Source organism: Tachypleus tridentatus, chromosome 12, assembly GCF_004210375.1.
Source record: "Tachypleus tridentatus isolate NWPU-2018 chromosome 12, ASM421037v1, whole genome shotgun sequence".
NCBI lineage: Eukaryota > Metazoa > Arthropoda > Merostomata > Xiphosura > Limulidae > Tachypleus > Tachypleus tridentatus.
This window is the reverse complement of record NC_134836.1, coordinates 127714307-127735784: the sequence shown is the minus strand read 5'-3', so window position 1 is coordinate 127735784 and position 21478 is coordinate 127714307. Positions and strand designations below refer to the sequence as shown.

General features: G+C 31.1%; 1 pseudogene across 1 annotated transcript; it reads right to left on the bottom strand.

The window, feature by feature from the left end:
- Positions 1-395: 395 nt before the first annotated feature.
- LOC143234661 (uncharacterized) lies at positions 396-20200 on the bottom strand (annotated as a pseudogene). Its single transcript, XR_013018748.1, has 13 exons — positions 20037-20200; positions 17850-18083; positions 17497-17696; positions 15995-16147; positions 12188-12391; positions 10698-10784; positions 6658-6841; positions 6444-6526; positions 5733-5796; positions 5285-5353; positions 3926-4064; positions 2084-2195; positions 396-668 (listed from the first exon to the last, which is right to left on the bottom strand). The product of XR_013018748.1 is annotated as an uncharacterized LOC143234661 (transcript).
- Positions 20201-21478: the final 1278 nt, after the last annotated feature.

The following is a 21478-nucleotide window of genomic DNA, read 5'->3' as shown; positions in this document are numbered from 1 at the left end:
AAAGAACTGTATGGTTTTAATATCTTACTCTAAAGATTTATGTTTAATGTTGTTTGACCAACAAAAAAAGGAAGAGAAAATTCACACACACATATATATAATTTTATACTGAAGTAACCCTTGTACTACAGTTATGTATATAAACTATATATACCCTAAAGAGTTTGAGAAATCACATTTTCACAAAAATTACATTATCAAAACATACCCTTCCACCTGATAATCTGCTTTAACACTACATCATCAGCTGGGTGCTTGTCATGACCCTTCACATATTCAACATTTAATCAAACAATTTTATTATTAATGTATGTAAGAAAATTTGGCATAAGAATGGATGGAAACTAGATTCAAAGAACACAAAAAACACCTTCACATGTTTTCAACACTGCAAATTAAATAAACATAACATAACCACAGAAAACACCCAGATATTAAGTAAGGAAACAAATATAAACAAACACAAAATCAAAGAAGCCCTACTTATACAGCAACTAAAACCAAAATTAAACCATAGAACGTAGTTTATAATTTAATTTTTTTACAGTAAAATTCTAACTTCTTAAATTCAAAACAAAATATTTAAATATATTTCAATGTTCACTCTGTGGTGTCACATGACGGTTCTGCTCTTCAACTTGTCCAATGTAGATTTTCTTTCTATTCAACTAATTACAAACACATTAATTACTGAAAAGCCAGAATATGAACTCAGAGTTTACATTTCTTGCTATACTGACATATAATTAAAAATATCAAACTCATACAACATGCTCCTCTTACAGTTAACTCTCCATTTGGTGTTCACAAGTACAAACACTGTGCTACTGAAACTACTTACAGTACAATTAGAAAGCCACTTAAATCATAACAGTTTGAGGTCATTCCATTCTTGTACCTAATATACTTTTTTGTGTTTTAGATGTGTATTTCAGGAACATTTGTGGACAACCAATACAGTTATAAAGAATTAGGGTTAGAGTGCCTCACTGGCAAAAAAAAAGGCTTAAGTACAGATATAAATAATAAATTTATTGTTTATTTATTTTGTATATGTTATTATTATTATTATTAGTATTATTATTATTATTATACACATTTAACAAAAAAGTTAAAACAGAAATATCAGAAACTTATCAGGTTAGATTAGAAAACATTTAAAAGGAAAATAAAAATCAAGATTCACATTGTTCAATGAGACACCCACACATAGACATGACTGTAACTTATGCATTTACATTATACTGATATGATGGTTTAACAACAGCTGTATACCAATAAAACAGCATGAAAACAGAATAGCAAGTTAGAATAAACAAGTTTAAATATGGTTACAATAATTCTAAATAGCAAAGCAAAACTGAATTTAATTTGTATTTTTGGTAATATTGCTACAGTAAGTGTTAGTGAATAAAAAGATAAAATATACAGTTTTACTTAGGATGCTCTAGAAGTTATGTTAATTATACATTGAAAATGTAACATGAAAAGTAGTATTTTATTCTTAACATGAAGACCACCTTGTGCTCAGCAAGGTCTTTACATACTGACATCATGACTATAAATTAATAACATGTTTATACTAAACTCTCTAACATCCTTCACATACTCTAGGATGGTTTCAGTACAGCTGTTAACCATACTCTAGGATGGTCTCAGTACAGCTGTTAACTAGTAAAACTACACATGTGAAAAGCATGGTAATAGATTCGTCAAAAACACACAGAAAAATACGTCACTAACATTTGAATTTTGTGTGCAAAACTTGCCAATTTTTTTTAAATTTAATAATTTCTAAATTACAGTAAATATATTACTAAGTATAACTTCACAGAAATGGAGTTAACCTAACCTTGTATACACTATTTTTAAGCTATTTTTGCTATAAGTTCTACATAAGTATAGAGTTGTATGGTAAGTTTCCCAATGTAATGTACATTAGTTTCTTTTAATTTCAGACAACCAATCATTCACTATACTTTAAAATGTACAGTCAGGTTCAACAACAATTATGTGCAAAACTCAGTCATGATAACATTAAATATACAAATATATATTTAACTGTGATTGAAAGCATACTTACAGTCTGTAAGACAGCACACTGACCACAAGCTGTGGCATAATGGACAGCAGTAAACCCCCGATTATCTCTGAGACTAGCATTTGCACCATGATTCAAAAGACAGGAGACACAGCTGAAGAAAAAACCATCTTGCAATAAAACAAGGGGAAAATATGACCAAATATAAAGTTTGTAACAAATGTAATTGATATGAATTACTTAATATAACACACTGAATGTTATATAGTTATTTTTAATATTTTAAGATGCTTTCCTTGGTTGATTCTATTTGTTTACATATAGTAATCATTTTATTTACCCTGATAATTAAGTACCTCATATTAAGTGATTTGTTAATACACAACTCACCAAGTCATATGACAACCACAGCCTGTACAAAGTTGTGGTGGAACAGAACAAGTTCACATTTTTTCAGTATTTCATAGGTGGTATGATGCCTTGAAATGTTCACCACTTTTGAGAAAAGTATGTAACAACCCTTTCTGACACAAAATATTCATATACATTAGCAACCCTTTCTGACACAAAATATTCATACAATTATACCTCCCACACAAATGTCATATATCTCAAACAATCAGAGAATAAGGTGTGTGTGTTTTTTAAAAACACAGGACAACACAACGGTCAAGTCACTGGACACAGTGTCTCTGTGAATTTTTGTGTGTCTGGACATTTGATAAAGGTGCTGCAAAGAACATTTTTTCATACATTAGATGGAAAGTCAGCATGAATGAGTAGAAAGCTTCAGACATTACAAACTTATGACAAGAGCATTTTTGCAATGGAAACTGCACAGCACAGCTATAGTGAGATGCAATGTCATCATATGGAGAATTAACACATGTAACAACATGGATCATAATGATGTAATTTAACTTTAAAATTATTTGAATGTAACAATCCTAAATCTCTGGATCACATTAAAGTATATAACAGAAGTATAATAGTGAAAACTTACACATTTTATTCAGAAGATTAGTAAAACAAGCTGTTTAATAGTTAATTTTAACATCCTAGTACACTTTAATGAATTTTTCTTAATGTACTGTCATCAAGCCAATCATCACAATAATACTGTATTAAAAAGATCTTATCTAAATACACTATACATTTATAAAGTATACAGTTTTGCCAATACTGATTGTAAAGAATTTAATTAAGTACTGTTTATCAATCATTGTCTCTTAAACACAAAAATTATGTTAATTAACATGTTTAAAAAAATTAAAATAGGATAAAAGTAACAGAAAAAGATATTTTCAGCCTTAAAATTAAGCGGGTATTATTTTTTAGTTCTATCAAGACTAGTGAAACCTTTACACATTTGAACTGAAGGAACACTGTACCTTCTTCAGTAACTCTGAATAAATAAATAGTACATGAATTATGCCAAACTGTTATAGCTACACTACAAATTCAAGTATTTGTACTATCAGTTACAATGATAAATAAATAACAAAAGGATATTACATTAATTAAACAACACAAGAATGTTATTTACATTGAGTTTAATAAATTACAAAATACATACATCCTTTATTTTAAACTGGAAAATACTTGAAACTACCTTGTTACTTTATATTTATTTCCAATTTGGAAATTATAGGTAATAGAATTTCCTATATTTACAATAGATAGTACTTTACTAGTTGGGTACACATAACAATGGTATCTGTGATACTGCCAATGTTTCCACTGCATTACAAAATATGGTTTATTATGTCTAATAATGTGAAATGTGATACAAGTTTTACAAAAAAACAAAAAGTATGAGAAAGAAAATCAAACCTTTACATCTGAGCAAGAAAACCAATCACATTTTACTGCTTGTCAACTCACCGGCCTTCAACATCAGCAGCAGCAGCATAATGTAGAGATGTGCATCCTTCTAGATCTTGTTGGTTGACAGCGGTGCCAGCTGAGCAGAAGCATAAGACATGAATAATGTGTCTGACTTGCTGCATAGTGGACAGGAAGCCTGAGGAAGAAGAGATTAAAACAACTCATTATATTTCTACGGTAAAGAAGTCTCTTCAGAAGACTTTTTCTTTCTTCAAAGGTTTGTATAAAACTTATTTCAACATGCATTTTGGAACCGTTAAACATGAAATAATTTTATTATAATCCAGATACAAATTACAAAATAAAAAATTACATAATAAGATATACATTATGACATTTTCTTTAGCTGTGGTTATAAAATATAAGAACTCGAATGGTGTACAAACTTGTTCAAAATTCTCTTTAAAATTTTATTTCAATCGTAAAATTCTTACATATAATAAACTGTTGTTTGCTTATTAATAAACACATAGATACACAAAGGGCTATCTGTACTCTGCCCATGATGGGTATCCAAAACAGGTTTATAGTGGGTCCAAGCCTGCAGACATGCCACTGTGCCACAAGAGGACATTTAGTTAAAAAAAAAAAAAAAAAAAAAAGTCACAATATCTGCTACGAAAATTTTAACTTACCCAGACTTATCTAACACACTGATCACTTTTAGATTAGATAAAAATAGGTCTTGTAAAACTCATTACAAAATCATATGGAGTAAAAGCTACAGTCAAGAAATTTTGATCTTTGGTAGAAAGAAATTAAACAAAAAGCTTATACAAATATTCGGTCACTAATAATTACTTCAGAAAAAAAAAGTGTTAAAGTTTCTTACACTTCTATCATAACAGTATTAAGGAAAGTAATTTGTTTTTTTGCATTCAACACTTTTTAAATGAATACTCAGTCTTCTAAACTTGTGAGCCTATAGTCTGTTTGATGTACATATTTAATTGTAAAGTGTCTTTTAATGCAATCTTAAAACACCATATTGATGTGTGTGAGCCCTTGTTATCAAATACAATTCAAAATTTTGTTACAACAAAACATACCACATGTGGAATACAATGACAGATTAATTGTTTTTCTTGTATTTGAAAGGACTCGCTCACATATACTGATATACAAAAATTAGATGTTAAGTTTTTTTTATTTGACATGTACATATATAATTGTATAAAATATTTATGTTGGTTTTCTACTGCTTATGAAAATCTTTAACCTTAAAATGTCAAATAATGTTTAAATTCTATAACTTAATATAAATACAATAATTACTTTACAAAAGTGAATAAAATTAGAAACTAACCAATCATTTTTAGAAATTACAAAATATTGTACTCTACATAAAAAAATTACCTGTTTAATCTATCACAGATATTGTACTCTGCACCATGGTGAATGAACAGATCCAAACATTCAAAATTCCTGAAAATGTAGACCAATCAATGACTGAGTGGCAAAGTTTCTTTATTTTGAAGAATAAGTGTCATCAATCTTATTTTAAGCAACACAGTAAAAGTCACATTTAATAATATTTATTGAAATATTTAGCTTTAAAATTTTAAATAATGTTTAAAAGCTTCAAGTGATAACATATGAAATTATTATGAAAAACCATCAACCTTATATTGTAACATGTTTAACAGACTCTATATGTATGAATAAGTAACTGGACAGTTATATTAACAGATTAATTAATGTCATTACTATTTTCACATAATTAATACTAATTTTACAAAGTCACCAGTAACTTCAATTTTGAAACTGTGAAAACATATCTATACTTGATATAAAAACAAAATACCCTCCAAATGCTGCTAAATGTACTATGTTTCGTCCATTGTCATCTTTGGCAGCAAAATCAACCCCTGAAAAGAAATTTAAGCTCTATATATGCATAATGATAGAAATATAACAACACTATGCCTAAACCCTTTCCCGACATGTGACATGTACTGTGTAGTTCCAGAAATTAATTATTTACTAACTTAATCTAAGCAAAAGAAAAGATTTTCATACATGACAAAAGACTTGTTTCAAAAACAAGCATAACTGTTTCAACTATACTGATAAAATCTAATTCAAAAATGAATTAAATAACCTGTAACTGTACATAAATACATAGTAACAAACACAACCTATTATGAACATCAAGGGTGGATGTAAAAATGTAAGAGGTCAAACACTATCAATATTATAAAAAGAAAATTACACATTTAACAGGTTGAAAATAATACAATCTAGATTTGATATTTATATGTAACTTTACAGAAAAATCCTTCTCATATGCATTACAGCATATTGTCTGAGTGTAATTTTCAATGACGGAAATTTGTAATATAGAGTTCCCTTCCATCTTGGTGCAAGAAATATTGTATGTTTTACAATTTGTAATTTCAAATTGGATAAAAAAACAATCTATATTTAGATTTAATGCAACAAAGAAATACACCAATTAAAATGTAAGCAGCTGATATATTAAGAACATCCTTTGTGGTCTCAGCCCAAAACATACCTGCATCAATTAGTTTACTGCAACAGTTCAAGAAGCCACGTAAAGCAGCCAGATGTAAAGGGGTCATTCCTCCAACACCTCTCCTATAAAAGTTCACAAACATAGACAAGTAATATACTGATAAATCAAACAGCAAATAAATATGATACATATTAATGCTATCACATCATGAATGTGGGAAAAAACTGTAAAAAATCAAAGAACATAAACTAACTTGGTAGCATCTGCTCCGAGAGAAAGAAGAAAACCAACTAGTAGCTCGTGACCGTGGCGAGAAGCTATGTGCAGAGGGGAGCACCAACTTTGTCCACAGTGTCTACAATAGCACCATGATCCAGAAGTGTTTGAGCACGGGTAAACCTTCCATGAATGGCCGACATGTGGAGGGGTCCCACCATCTTGAGCCTTAGGAAAAAACAAATTTCACGTCACATAAGAAAACAATACTTCTTTGTAATTTAAAACCACAAATATTTATTATGAGCAGTCACTATTTAAAACATCACATTAAATTTAAAATATAAAATAAACAATACAATTCTTAAATGGCACATTTCATATAGTTTAAACAACTAATAAATATTTATCAAATACATGTTATATACAACTAATACTGACTTCAATGTTGTTAATTAGCCTTGTAACAAATTATTAATATTTAGTTAAAAAATAAAGTACATTGTTTGTACTTTAAATTAAATGCAAAGCTACACAATAAATTATCTGTGCTGTATCCACTGATGGTATAAAAACCTGGTCATTAATATTACAAACCTTCACTTACCATTAACCCACTTGGGAACAAATAACATGTAATTATTCTAATTAACACAACGTTTTTCAGTGCAACAATAAGCCTAACCCAGTAAAAATTCTCTCCACATCACTGATATTTAAATTCACAATTAATACTGTATTAGTGTACAACAAAAGTTAGTACAATGTCAATAATTTATTTAATCTTACCATATTAAAAGGTTTCCATTTACAGTATTATTTATTATGAATCAAAATATCTCTTATCCATTCAGAATTTTTTTTTTCTTACATTCCAAGTCTAATTCAGTGTATGTATCACTGAAGTATTCAACTGATATTTGTTAACTCTTTCAACACAGGCTTGGTCAGTTTGACTGACCACATAAATTATTTGTACTCATTTAAAGCCTGTAGATTTAATACTTGTATGTTTCAATACAGTGTGTGTTACCTTCACACTCCAAACATCTATTTTCAGTAACACTTTATATTTTGTTATTTTCTTTACCCTAACTCTATGCAGGGTTATTAAATTTGACTGACATCAACCCCCTCCCAAAAAACAACAACAATGCTGAAATAAATATAAAACCCTCTTTTGTCTTTCTAGAATGACTTAACATGTGAAACTATAATCAGTGATGTCGAGAAACCCACTTGTTGAGAATTTTATATGCAAAAGCGGCTCGTTTGGGTTGAGAAAATATTTTTTTTATTGATAGAAGCGAACAACATTTGACCTTCTTTGGTCATCGTCAGGTTCAAAGAGAGGGTAACTGATCGAAGCTGACCACATGTTTGAAAGGGGTTGTGTAACTGTGTGTCCGAAAATGTAGAGGCGGTATTAGATGTTTGAATATATAATTTTATTTATTTTATTATATTAATATAGGTATAAAGGCATTCCTTTATATTGGTTTATTTTGGGTTTAAGTTATTCTATAAGTAAGGCTTCTTTAATTTTGCATTTGTTTATGTTTGTTTCTTTATTTAGTATTTGAGTGTTTTCTATGGTTATGTTGTGTTTATTTGACTTGCAGTGTTCGAAAACATGTGAAGGTGACTTTTATGTTCTTTGAATCTGGTTTCCATTTTCTACTTGTTTCTCCAATATAGAAGTCGTGGCAGTTATCACATTGTATTTTATAAATAATGTTGGTGTGGTGTTTGTCAGTGTAGTTTTACATAGTATAGACCTCAGTTTTGTGCCTGGTTTTTGAATAAATTTGGTATTAACTGGAATGTCATATTTTGTTACTAATTTTTGCCAAATGTTGGTTATTTGTTTTTTGGTTATAGTCCATACTGGACTATACATTCCTTGGTACTCAGCACATGCAACAATACAAAAACTCAACATACTAAGAAATCAAATAAATACAGCCATAAAACTATGCTCACCAGATAAAATTAACGATGAATTAGACAAAATAAAACAATACTTCATCAACATCAATAAGTTTCCTCCACAAACCGTAGAAAACATTATAAGCACACACCTACACAGAAAGCAAAATCAACCAACTAAAGTAAATACAGCTCACGAATCAAAAAACCACGAAACCATATACTGCTGTATACCATATATTCCTGACACCAGCAAACAAATAACCAACATTTGGCAAAAATTAGTAACAAAATATGACATTCCAGTTAATACCAAATTTATTCAAAAACCCGGCACAAAACTGAGGTCTATACTATGTAAAAACTACACTGACAAACACAACACCAACATTATTTATAAAATACAATGTGATAACTGCCACGACTTCTATATTGGAGAAACAAGTAGAAAAATGGAAACCAGATTCAAAGAACATAAAAGTCACCTTCACACGTTTTGAACACTGCAAGTCAAATAAACACAACATAACCATAGAAAACACTCAAATACTAAATAAAGAAACAAACATAAACAAACATAAAATTAAAGAAGCCTTACTTATACAACAACTTAAACCCAAAATAAACCAATATAAAGGAATGCCTTTATACCTATATTAATATAATAAAATAAATAAAATTATACATTCAAACATCTAATACCAGCCTCTACATTTCGACACACAGTTACACAACCCCTTTCAAACATGTGGTCAGCTTCCGGTCAGTTACCTCTTTCTTTGTGAACCTGACAATGACCAAAGAAGGTCGAAATGTTGTTAAGCTCTTCTATGTAAAAAATATTTTCTCAACCCAAACGAGCCGCTTTTGCATATATGTGAAACTATATTTGTTACAAATTCATTCAAGCTAATTTAGCCTTCCCACAGGAAACATGAATGTACTCTGAGTGAAACTAATGATGACCTGTTCAGAACACAACATAATACAATCCATCATTTTACAGATGAAAAGCTTGACTTTCTATTGGTTATAGGTAACATGCAATCAAACATAGGAGAGAGCTATTAATAAATCAAACATAGGAGAGAGCTATTAATAAATCAAACATAGGAGAGAGCTATTAATAAATCAAACATAGGAGAGAGCTATTAATAAATCAAACATAGGAGAGAGCTATTAATAAATCAAACATAGGAGAGAGCTATTAATAAATCAAACATAGGAGAGAGCTATTAATAAATCAAACATAGGAGAGAGCTATTAATAAATCAAACATAGGAGAGAGCTATTAATAAATCCTGAAAGAGAGGATGTGACATGTGGGTGTGGCAAGAGGAGTCTGATTTTTTATTTAATTAAAATTAAAACTATGGTTTGACTGAGCAATGATTACTTTATAGTGAGTGATTTTCATAGCTACTGGAGGGGCACTAAACAGAATAGAAAAGATATGTAGAAAAAACATGTTTCATCAAGAAAATTCAGGATTTCTTAAACATTGTCTAATAGAGTTAAGAACTGAAAACTTGTATACTGTTAAAATATGGATTATTAGATAAGATTTGATGCTATACTAATTGGTATAACAAACAAACAAAAAGTAGCTTTAACAAAATTTTGAATGTAAGACACAAAACCTTATGTCACGTGCAGTAAAGAACACCCATAGACTAAAAACTAGTACATTTTACACTTCTTTTCTAGAAATAAAAAAAGAAAATACAGAAAATATAATGTGGTTTTGAGATGGTAACTACATTTATAACTTCAATTAGTCTTACCTGTTCTAACAACAATTTATTATTGTTCAATCTTTTGTTATTCTGTTCATCCAATGTTTAATTTTTAATTATAAATTTCTATTAGGAGAATTTTAACCTTTGGTAGAAAGTACAAATACCATAAGTAAGTGATTTACACTACAAGCTTCTCATGAACATGAAGAAAGACTGTCAGAATGATGTACATAGTCAGAATTATGTCTTTTACTTATAAAGATTTATCATCTTAAATCTTATAATCATTCACATAACACACAGTTAAGATGGATATCCTCTTTGTTTGGGTGAAATTAGATATCCACAATTAATGAGTGTTCATTTTAACCACTGCCCAACTAAAGAAGAGAAAAGAAAATACACATACTTGAGCATTGACATTGGCACCTTCTCTGATGAGAACTTCTAAACATCCACCACCATGTGTAGAAGCTGCAGAATAGTGTAGAGGTGTCTAAAATCAAAATTCTACATTTTAAAAATGTGGATCTGAATGTGCAGATTGTAATAAAGCTTCAAGTCCAAACAATGTATGCCTTAAAACTCTGAACCCAAATAGTATTCACAAATAACAATACCCTATTCTTCTAATAAAGCATCATTTTATATTCATAAACTATTTTCTTACATGTCTTATTTTTGTGCAAATCAAACATAAACAGTTTTAGTAATTATTAATATTACTATGCCCTAAAAAGTACACTACTTCTTATAACTCTTCAATTATGTATTAAAATCTTATTTCTTTAGTAATAAAAATGGCTAACTTTTCATGTCATTACAATTTGAATTCATTTCAAATATTTAATTGGTTCTAACTAGACAATTTTTACACTTAATTTTTAAATTCGTCACTCTGAAATCAATTTTAAAATTTAATAAAAATAGTGCTCAGACTACTTGAACACTATGAAAAGTTAATTTTGTTTTTTTGATAAATAAAAATGAAAGCTTTCTTTTTGTTGTGTCAAGGTGTCTGAACCATAAAACACTGCCTTTAATTTTGTCTTTCCGTTTATTAATTAAATTTCAGAATCACTGATTAGCTTGATATCTTGGATTATGTTTCTAAGCTTTCTGTTTGCCCAAATGTAACTTTATTCACTCCACTGCCCTTGAAAACCTTAAACCAAGACTGGTGAAGCAGTATCTCAGAGTTAAATAATGTCAACCGTTCCTATCTTAACAATGATGCTGCACATTAAGATAGGCTCAGGTTCAACACCAAAAAATATGATTTGTTTAAATATTTACAGAGAACCTGGAGTTGTTGTATCATACAACATTTTTATTAAAGTAAGTAAGACTTTAGCATCATTAGTCTGGTATACAATGATCTAGGGCTGTAATTATAAAATATTTAAAACTCTATGTATTATAAAAGTAAATTTGTTTTATAAGTTCTATAAAAATGACTTAAGAAATATTTATCCCAATTTCATCTCTCAGTTTAGTAAAACCTGAGCTTGAAATGTTAAACATCTGAATACACATAACAATCTTAACCATTAAACAGCAGCCATCATCGACTGATTATGCTACCTACATTCCAACTGGTTAAAGGTTAATAATGAAACTTTTTATAAACATATCGTCCAGATTCCCAAAGGTTAAGAACATATATTCCATTATATCTAAGTAGTTTCTTTCACTACTTACAAACAGATTATTTCTAATATCTTATAGATATTATAAATACACATGCAAGGAATGTATGCTTAATTAGATATTCTGACAGCCAGGTTGATGTTTGGTTTATTTCTAAGCAGACAGCCTACTGTTATTACAAGTTATAATAATTTAACACAACAGTCCCTGTAGTCTATAGCTAACAACTTAGTTACAATAAACACTTACCAATCCTTTATGGTTTACAGCATGAATGGAAGCTCCCTGTGATATGAGTTCTTCTGCAACGTCATCATGTCCATTGAGACATGCAATGTGGAGTGAAGTATTACCACATACATTCACAGCATCGACTTCGGCTCCGAGTTCCAGAAGAAGCTGAACAGCCCCTAATCGACCGTTTGCTGCGGCAGCATGAAGAGGAGTGTACCACTTAATATAGGGAAAGTAAACAGATTTAATACCTTATAACAGTAAAATATTTACAACACAATTATATAGTTAATTAGATCTGACAACAGGATACCCAACCAAAAGGAGTGACTCCCTTCTAAAAGGTCACAGAAAATTTATCCTCTATTCTAACTTTAAACTTATTACAGCAGCATGTTTTGACTATGGACATCTGAATTTATCTTACTTTCTTTCAGGTTTATTTCATTGTCCATTTATTTAATGTTTACACCACCAGCTGATATTGTTACCCAATTAAAGGAGAATTTCAGCTGGTGGCAGTGGTGGTTGTGCTCTACAATGCACCCCCAGCAAGTGACTAGAGGTAACACTAAACATTTGCATGAATTATGTTGACAAAATTATTATTATTAAATATGCTACTATATCTTTTACAGTAATTCTTTTTCTGTCAAATTCTAAAACAACCTTAACAAAAGCAACCAGGGAGATTACATACCCTGGCCTTGCAGCATATGTTTTGAATTTTTGGTTTCAATGGGAAATTCAGTCTTAATCTGATCAATTTTTATACAGTTATTTTTGACAAACATTTCTATTAAAGAAATGTTTCAAAACTATCAGAACCTAGATCAGATTTTCAGAGTACTGCCATATGGGGAAATTATCTTCTGTAAAAATATCATACAAATCTGTTTATGTTTTCAAAATATACACATAGGCATACATATGGACCCAAATACAAGACCCCACCCCCAAGAGGAAGAGGTTAAAAACCCTTAGGGGAGTAAGGCCACATATGCACATTCAGATATTTGTGTAGCACGTATACCACGTAGTGACAAACTATTAATGTATAAATACAGATGCTCATTAAAATGTTTAGATACTGATTATTTGTCACATTCAATGTTGGTGAAAACTCATTTAACATGATTATAGTAGATACATCACTCATAAAGTGCTCTGTAACTAACAAAAACTAATAGAATTTTAAGATCTATTTACAAAGATATTGATAAGCAATGATACTTATTGGAGATGGTTTAGAGAAGAGCTACTATTATGATTCTGAAGATGAAAGGGTTATCTTTAAGGAATAGGTTCAAATATTTATTTTCTTAATAAAAAGATCGGTAAAACATTATCATCATGTTTAACTAAGAACTTATAAATTAAAAGCCTCTGACTTCTTTGTACTGTGTCCTCAATACAAAAAGATGAGAGAAATTTAAGATTTTGAAAACAAAGCAACAATGGTTCAAACAGTTTAGTTTTTCTGATTGCATCCACCAATAAAGGTGGGTAAAGGATACGTTTTCCCTCCTGTGTGTAATTGGTGGATACATGCAGAATGTTATTTCTCACTGTTCTGATAAAATGGTCCATGTCTGATGATGATAAGGATATACAGGTGTATTTTAATATTCTTTGAGAGCCAATTATGATCAGTATTGTATGGCAGAAGTAAGCACTCAACCGAGTGTCCTTCAAGTTAATGTGATGCATTTCTATCATAGTAGTATTTATTTTTAGAGGCTGACATCTTATGGGACTTAAGGTAGCAATCAATAAATCCTGAAAAATAAAGGGTAGGTTTAACATTTGTAAATTTACTTTTTCTGAAAACTGCATGTGCAAGGACAACCTTGAAGAACCAAAGGGTCCTATGCTACCTGTATATCTCAGAAGATACTTAAAAATATTTTATCAGAATTATAATTCAACTGTCACATGTTAAAAAAAACAACAACTGCCATACACGGCACCTGTTTGTCCCACATATAAAAAAAACAACAACTACCATACACAGTACCTGTTTGTCCCACATATAAAACAACTGCCATACACGGCACCTGTTTGTCCCACATATAAAACAACTGCCATACACGGCACCTGTTTGTCCCACATATAAAAAAAAACAACTGCCATACACGGCACCTGTTTGTCCCACATATAAAAAAACAACAACTACCATACACAGTACCTGTTTGTCTCACATATAAAACAACTGCCATACACGGCACCTGTTTGTCCCACATATAAAAAAAAAACAACTGCCATACACGGCACCTGTTTGTCCCACATATAAAAAAAAACAACTGCCATACACGGCACCTGTTTGTCCCACATATAAAACAACTACCATACACAGTACCTGTTTGTCTCACATATAAAACAACTACCATACACAGTACCTGTTTGTCTCACATATAAAACAACTGCCATACACGGCACCTGTTTGTCCCACATATAAAAAAAAACAACTGCCATACACGGCACCTGTTTGTCCCACATATAAAAAAAAACAACTGCCATACACGGCACCTGTTTGTCCCACATATAAAAAAAAACAACTGCCATACACGGCACCTGTTTGTCCCACATATAAAAAAAACAACAACTGCCATACACAGTACCTGTTTGTCTCACATATAAAACAACAACTGCCATACACAGTACCTGTTTGTCCCGACATTCAGCTCTGTTTGTCTCACATATAAAACAACTGCCAACACAGTACCTGTTTGTCCCGACATTCAGCTCAACTGCCATACACGGTACCTGTTTGTCCCGGACATTCAGCTCTGCTCCACAACTCTTTAACAACTGAATGACATCTGTATGTCCCATTAAAACAACAACTGCCATACACAGTACCTGTTTGTCCCGGACATTCAGCTCTGCTCCACAACTCTTTAACAACTGAATGACATCTGTATGTCCCATTAAAACAACAACTGCCATACACAGTACCTGTTTGTCCCAGACATTCAGCTCTGCTCCACAACTCTTTAACAACTGAATGACATCTGTATGTCCCATTAAAACAACAACTGCCATACACAGTACCTGTTTGTCCCGGACATTCAGCTCTGCTCCACAACTCTTTAACAACTGAATGACATCTGTATGTCCCATTAAAACAACAACTGCCATACACAGTACCTGTTTGTCCCGGACATTCAGCTCTGCTCCACAATTCTTTAACAACTGAATGACATCTGTATGTCCCATTAAAACAACAACTGCCATACACAGTACCTGTTTGTCCCGGACATTCAGCTCTGCTCCACAACTCTTTAACAACTGAATGACATCTGTATGTCCCATTAAAACAACAACTGCCATACACAGTACCTGTTTGTCCCGGACATTCAGCTCTGCTCCACAACTCTTTAACAACTGAATGACATCTGTATGTCCCATTAAAACAACAACTGCCATACACAGTACCTGTTTGTCCCGGACATTCAGCTCTGCTCCACAACTCTTTAACAACTGAATGACATCTGTATGTCCCATTAAAACAACAACTGCCATACACAGTACCTGTTTGTCCCGGACATTCAGCTCTGCTCCACAACTCTTTAACAACTGAATGACATCTGTATGTCCCATTAAAACAACAACTGCCACACACAGTACCTGTTTGTCCCGGACATTCAGCTCTGCTCCACAACTCTTTAACAACTGAATGACATCTGTATGTCCCATTAAAACAACAACTGCCACACACAGTACCTGTTTGTCCCGGACATTCAGCTCTGCTCCACAACTCTTTAACAACTGAATGACATCTGTATGTCCCATTAAAACAACAACTGCCATACACAGTACCTGTTTGTCCCGGACATTCAGCTCTGCTCCACAACTCTTTAACAACTGAATGACATCTGTATGTCCCATGTACGCAGCCCAGTGAACTGCTCGTCTTTCTTTCTTATCAAAAGAATTACACGTCGCTCCATTCTTGAGAAGCAGGTCAACCATCTAAAAATATTCACACCTGATGATGACCAAAGAAGGTTGAAACATTGTTCGCTCCTATACATTGTTTTTCTCTATCCATACCAGCCATTTTTACATACATGTTTTATTATAAAGTACTCAACTTCTGTTAAACATTTCAAATGAGTATAATGAACTCAATATGATTACAGAATGTTACTGTTTACTAACCAATCATTGAACAGATTCATTTACATTTCCTTATTATTTTTATTAGATTAGAATAAATTTTTGGACAGTATAACTCAAGCACATAAATTCTACCTTGTTTAAAAAATATTAAGATAATATATAAAAGAAAAACAAAACTCACTACCAGTTTCCTTTACAAAAAGAACCTTCAAGTTATGAACATGGGATTTTATGTCATTAAATGCAGATCATATTTTGTGTCCATTTTCAAATACTTGACCTTAAAGCAGTGTTCCCATTTTCAAACCCCTTTTTTGCATATTGCATTTAAAATATTAAATTACTTTAGCACAAATCTTTTTGAACAAATTTACAACTATTAAGGATGTTACAACTTAGTCTTATATTATTTACATTTGATTCCTTTATTTTAAAATGAAACATCTGAAATACCAATTAAAACTACAGTTTTTGTTGTCACATGATCTGCTCACTGTTACAAGGCTATACATTATTCTCTATGCATAGAGAATAATAAACAAAGTATTGGAAAGAAAATTAAAAATAAACAAGTGAAAATAACAAGATGTGAAGTTATGCACATGAGTAAAAGAAGCTGCCTAACATTTCAGGAACATATGAAAGGTGTGCACACATTCCCATTTATTAAATTTATATTAAATATTTCATTGCACTGTATGCTGATGTTAATATAAAAAGTTAATGATATAATAGAGAAAATGGAAACTGAAATATGAACACTACCTTTAAAAACATTTAATATTCATTTAGAAGGTTCTAAAGATTATCCAAATGAAAAATGTAAACTATTAGATGAATTATGTTTTTATAGTCAAAATGAAAATCACATTGCATGTTAACTATTCAGAGTCTGAGTACAAATAACTACATTACATAAATGTTTTATAATAAATAGAAGACAAAATCAAAATTAAATATTTTTTCTGAAACTACATAACTTTAAGATTGTTCAATTCAAACTTAAACTATATGATCAACTAATTTCTTTTCTAAAGTACTTTCACGAGCGTTACACACCTACATGAAAGTCGGTTGTAGTCATCTGGTTAAGTTGGTAAGTTTATAAATGAAACATAAAAGCTAATCTTTAAATTATCTCATGATTTTAATGAAAAGAGAAATCTTTTCCACATACACTGAAGAAAACACACGAATACCTCTGTATGTCCATTATAAGATGCGTGATGTAGACTAGTGCGTCCTGCTCGATCCGATACATTCAAATTATTTTGAAGAGGTATGATGTATTTTGCACATTCTATAGCATTGTTTGCTGCCGCCACGTGGAGAGGAGTCTGCCAACTTTGTCTCGAGCATTAACGTCTGCTTCATGTTTAAGTAGTGCTTCTACTGTGTCCTACAAAAGTTGAAGTAAATAATATCGTACATTTTCATACCATGGATGCTTCTGTTTTTAAATAAAGGAAAATTTATTAGATATGTAGAACATAATGTAACTTTAATTTTTATCTTTTAAATATAGAAAATGAAGTAACTTATTTCACAATACCTCACTTCCTCTAGAACATGCACGATGCAGTGGAGTTACCCAGTGGTTATCTTTTGTGTTAACTCGAGCCCCACTCAAAATCAATATATCAGCAATTTCTGCTTCTCCGCAGTACGCTGCAGCATGGAGCACGCTGCGGCGTTCTGTATCTTGATAGTTCACATCTTCTCGTTGTAAGATCAGTTCACGAACCTCGTCCACATCTCTCTTGAATACAGCATGAACAAGTGAAGGCTGAAAACAATAAAGAAAATTCTTTTTTACAGTTCCATAGTTATGTTATTAAGAAAACATCATAGACAAACCACAAAAACCTGAAACAGTAAATACAAATGATCCTAACAGGTGTTAATACCACTTCAACATTGCTAAGGTAACATCTAAAAGGCTCACCTATACAAAAAACACAAGGTATCAGGATTTAATGAATATACAAGTTCATATTTAAGACAGTTATTAAAGAAGTTCTCATGATATCCACGTATTTTACAAGTACACCAGTAATGTGTACTTACTGGCATTCAACAAAAAATATTGAAAACCCACTGATGTTTAAGTGTTAAAACAGTTTTTTTTTAATATTTTAGCAAATACACACCAGACGCAAATAATTTGGGTTCTGAAATTCATTTAGTTTATTTATACTTTTATTGCTAAGGAAGAACATAATACAAAACTACAGACTAAAGACACAACCTATCTCCTTGATATCTTGGCTAAATTTTATGAATGAATTTCTGCTATATTGGACCACTGTTAAATTGGGATGATTTAGTTGTGAGTTTCAGTCTCACTTTTAATTTACCTGCGTGACAAAAATAGTTCCTACATTTCTTTTAATTATAGCTGGTAATGTGTGTGCTTGAAACTTGGTTAACATAGTTTGAACCATATATAAATCAACTCAATGGTATAACTAAAGAAAAGAATCTCGGGCCAGTGGCAGACAAATCTCTCAAGCTATCAAGGCAATACTCATTTCTAGTAGCATATATAATAGACTTTTAAAACTTATAGGCACTTAACACCAGTCAAATAATGTAATTATTTAGTCATATAAACTGCTAGTTTTACATTATTCAGAACAGTGTTAAGTCTTGATTTCATTGTCAAACAAGAGATACTGACCTACACAATAGGGTTCAGTGAAGGTACCAAGATGATTCAGAGGGTGGAAAGGGTTATCTTTTTTGGAAGTTGAAAGATTAACTTTACAACTGATAGGATGAAAGCATTCAGAATTATTTGTGGTGAAGACAGAAGACTATAGAATCACAGGATACAAGCAAGACTTGGAAAGATCAAAGGTGATGATCCAGTTATTTTTTCTTAACATCATCACTAACTTAAAAAATGAGTTACTTCAAACAGTAGTAGAGGCTGATGGTTTCTAGAAGTTTAGATGGAATACTATTTCCTAAAAAAATAACAGTAGGTTCAATGTTTCTTTAGAGACTGGTGTACAAAAGTAAGTGTGATGGACCAAATGTTATCTATATGCTAAAATATGACAGTTTAGGAAAAAATAACTCCTACCCTGTTGAAACAGTTTTCACTTCTCCAACAGGTTTAACTCATAGATTTAGCATGCTTTTGACCACGAATTACCAAAGTGATACTCTAAACTCCAATTTACAAGTACTACTATTGTTTGGTACATATACTTCTCAGTAATGTTATGAATTTTAAGTTTCTCTTCGTTTTCCGTGCCAGTGCAGTAATGGTAAAAAGTCTCATGTCGCTTTTCAATTTCCACTGAATTTGAAACTCAATTTTTGTTTTTCAACGTTCTGCGATTTTTATTGTACGCTATATTCATATATTTATAAAAAATATATACATACATATGTATATACTGATAAATTATGAAGAGAGATGTTTTTAAACCAATGTTAATATTCAAAGTTTATTTATATTATAAGTTGAAATAATATTAAAAGATAAAAAAACATTTAGGCCTAACTTTGAATGTTAGGCTTAGGACTTCAGAAGCTTAGGCGATATCAAACCTTTACTCAACAGCAGACTCGCCCGTCACTCTTACCCACACTAATTGGTCGCTGAAATAATTCGAATGAACTGGTTGGTCTTAGGCTACAAAGTATTTCTTGGGAGTTGTATCAGTCTATAGACTTGTCTCAAGCCTGATTCATATCAAGAAACTAACAGCTTTCTTTGAGTACTTACCTCATCAATTAACTGAGAAATTACCATAATGTTTACGATATTTCAAGAGTAGTTACCATCAGTCAAAAATTTTCTGTTAAAATTTAAATGGAAAATAATTAGTAACTTCCTCATGACCGGTTCTTACTTCCCGGTCTTACAGTTAACATAAACATTACATGTACCCTTTATAAACCATCACTAGATGGCAATAAAAAAGAATGGGTAAAATGCTTGTGAAAAGTGAGACTCAGGTAAAGATACAATGTGTAACCCTTTTCAAATTTGGAACTGTTAAAATAAATGTTCTCACTCGAAACAAAATTTTTACCACCTTACTTTGATTCAAAGGACTTTTCGCAGTTTTTACCTGATGATTGCAAAATGCCTTACATTTTTAGAGACGTTCCTAATTCACCCGCCAATATGCACAAAATCATATATATATACATATGCACCACAATAATTTGCATTATTTATACCTCAAAAACTGTTTAATAACCAACCCCATACTGATGATATTAGAAATCACAAAGAAATATTACAATATAACCTTTGTTTAAAATTGGTTTTTTAACAACTAGGACTAAGTATGTTTGCTAGAGGGAGAATATGTAGTAAGCTTGAAGTTTCATGTAATAAATATAAAACAAGAACATTATAAATAGCAAATCAGCGAAGTACGGAGTTACTGAATACCAGTTAGTGAGTTGATAATTGAGTTAGTTCAGTGCCAGTTAGACAGTAAAAGCTGTAGCATCCATGATTCAATTATAAAGTTGAGTTTAGGGAGTCTATGTTTGAAATTCTGTTAGTTTGTATTTGTGAATTAATTAAAAACATGTTCATTTTTGAACGTTTAGTTACACAATATTTGAACCACTATATTTTGAAGTTAGGTCTGCAAGTAAACCTAATCTGTAATAAACGTTATTTACTTAATCAAGAAATAGATTAATTCTTACAATACCTGGATTAGATTTTGTTTTAAATTAACAAATAATCAAAAAAAAACCTGCCCAATGGTACAACTCGTTATAACACTTTACGAGTAATTAAAGACTAATAATATATATTTCTCAAGCTCTACGTTAACAAAATAAATGGCGATATTCTACTTTTTACTTTCATATGCTTAAAGCAATGTTTCTGGAGAACGAACTGTACAGTGGGACCTCGGTTCTCGAACTCAATTCGTTCCAGAAGGCTGTTCGAAAACCGAATCAATTTTTCCCATAAGAAAACTGTAAATTAAATTAATCCGTTACAGACCTCCAAAAATTACGCATTGTGAAGCATTTTAAGTAAAAATATTGCTTATTTATACCTGTATAATAATACTTACATGCATAAAGTCAACCACGAAAACTATAAACACAATAAAAAAACAATAAATGAAAATTTAACTGCACTTTACCTGTGCTGAGGAGAGCTGATGGCGAAAGTGAAAGGTGGTGAGGAAC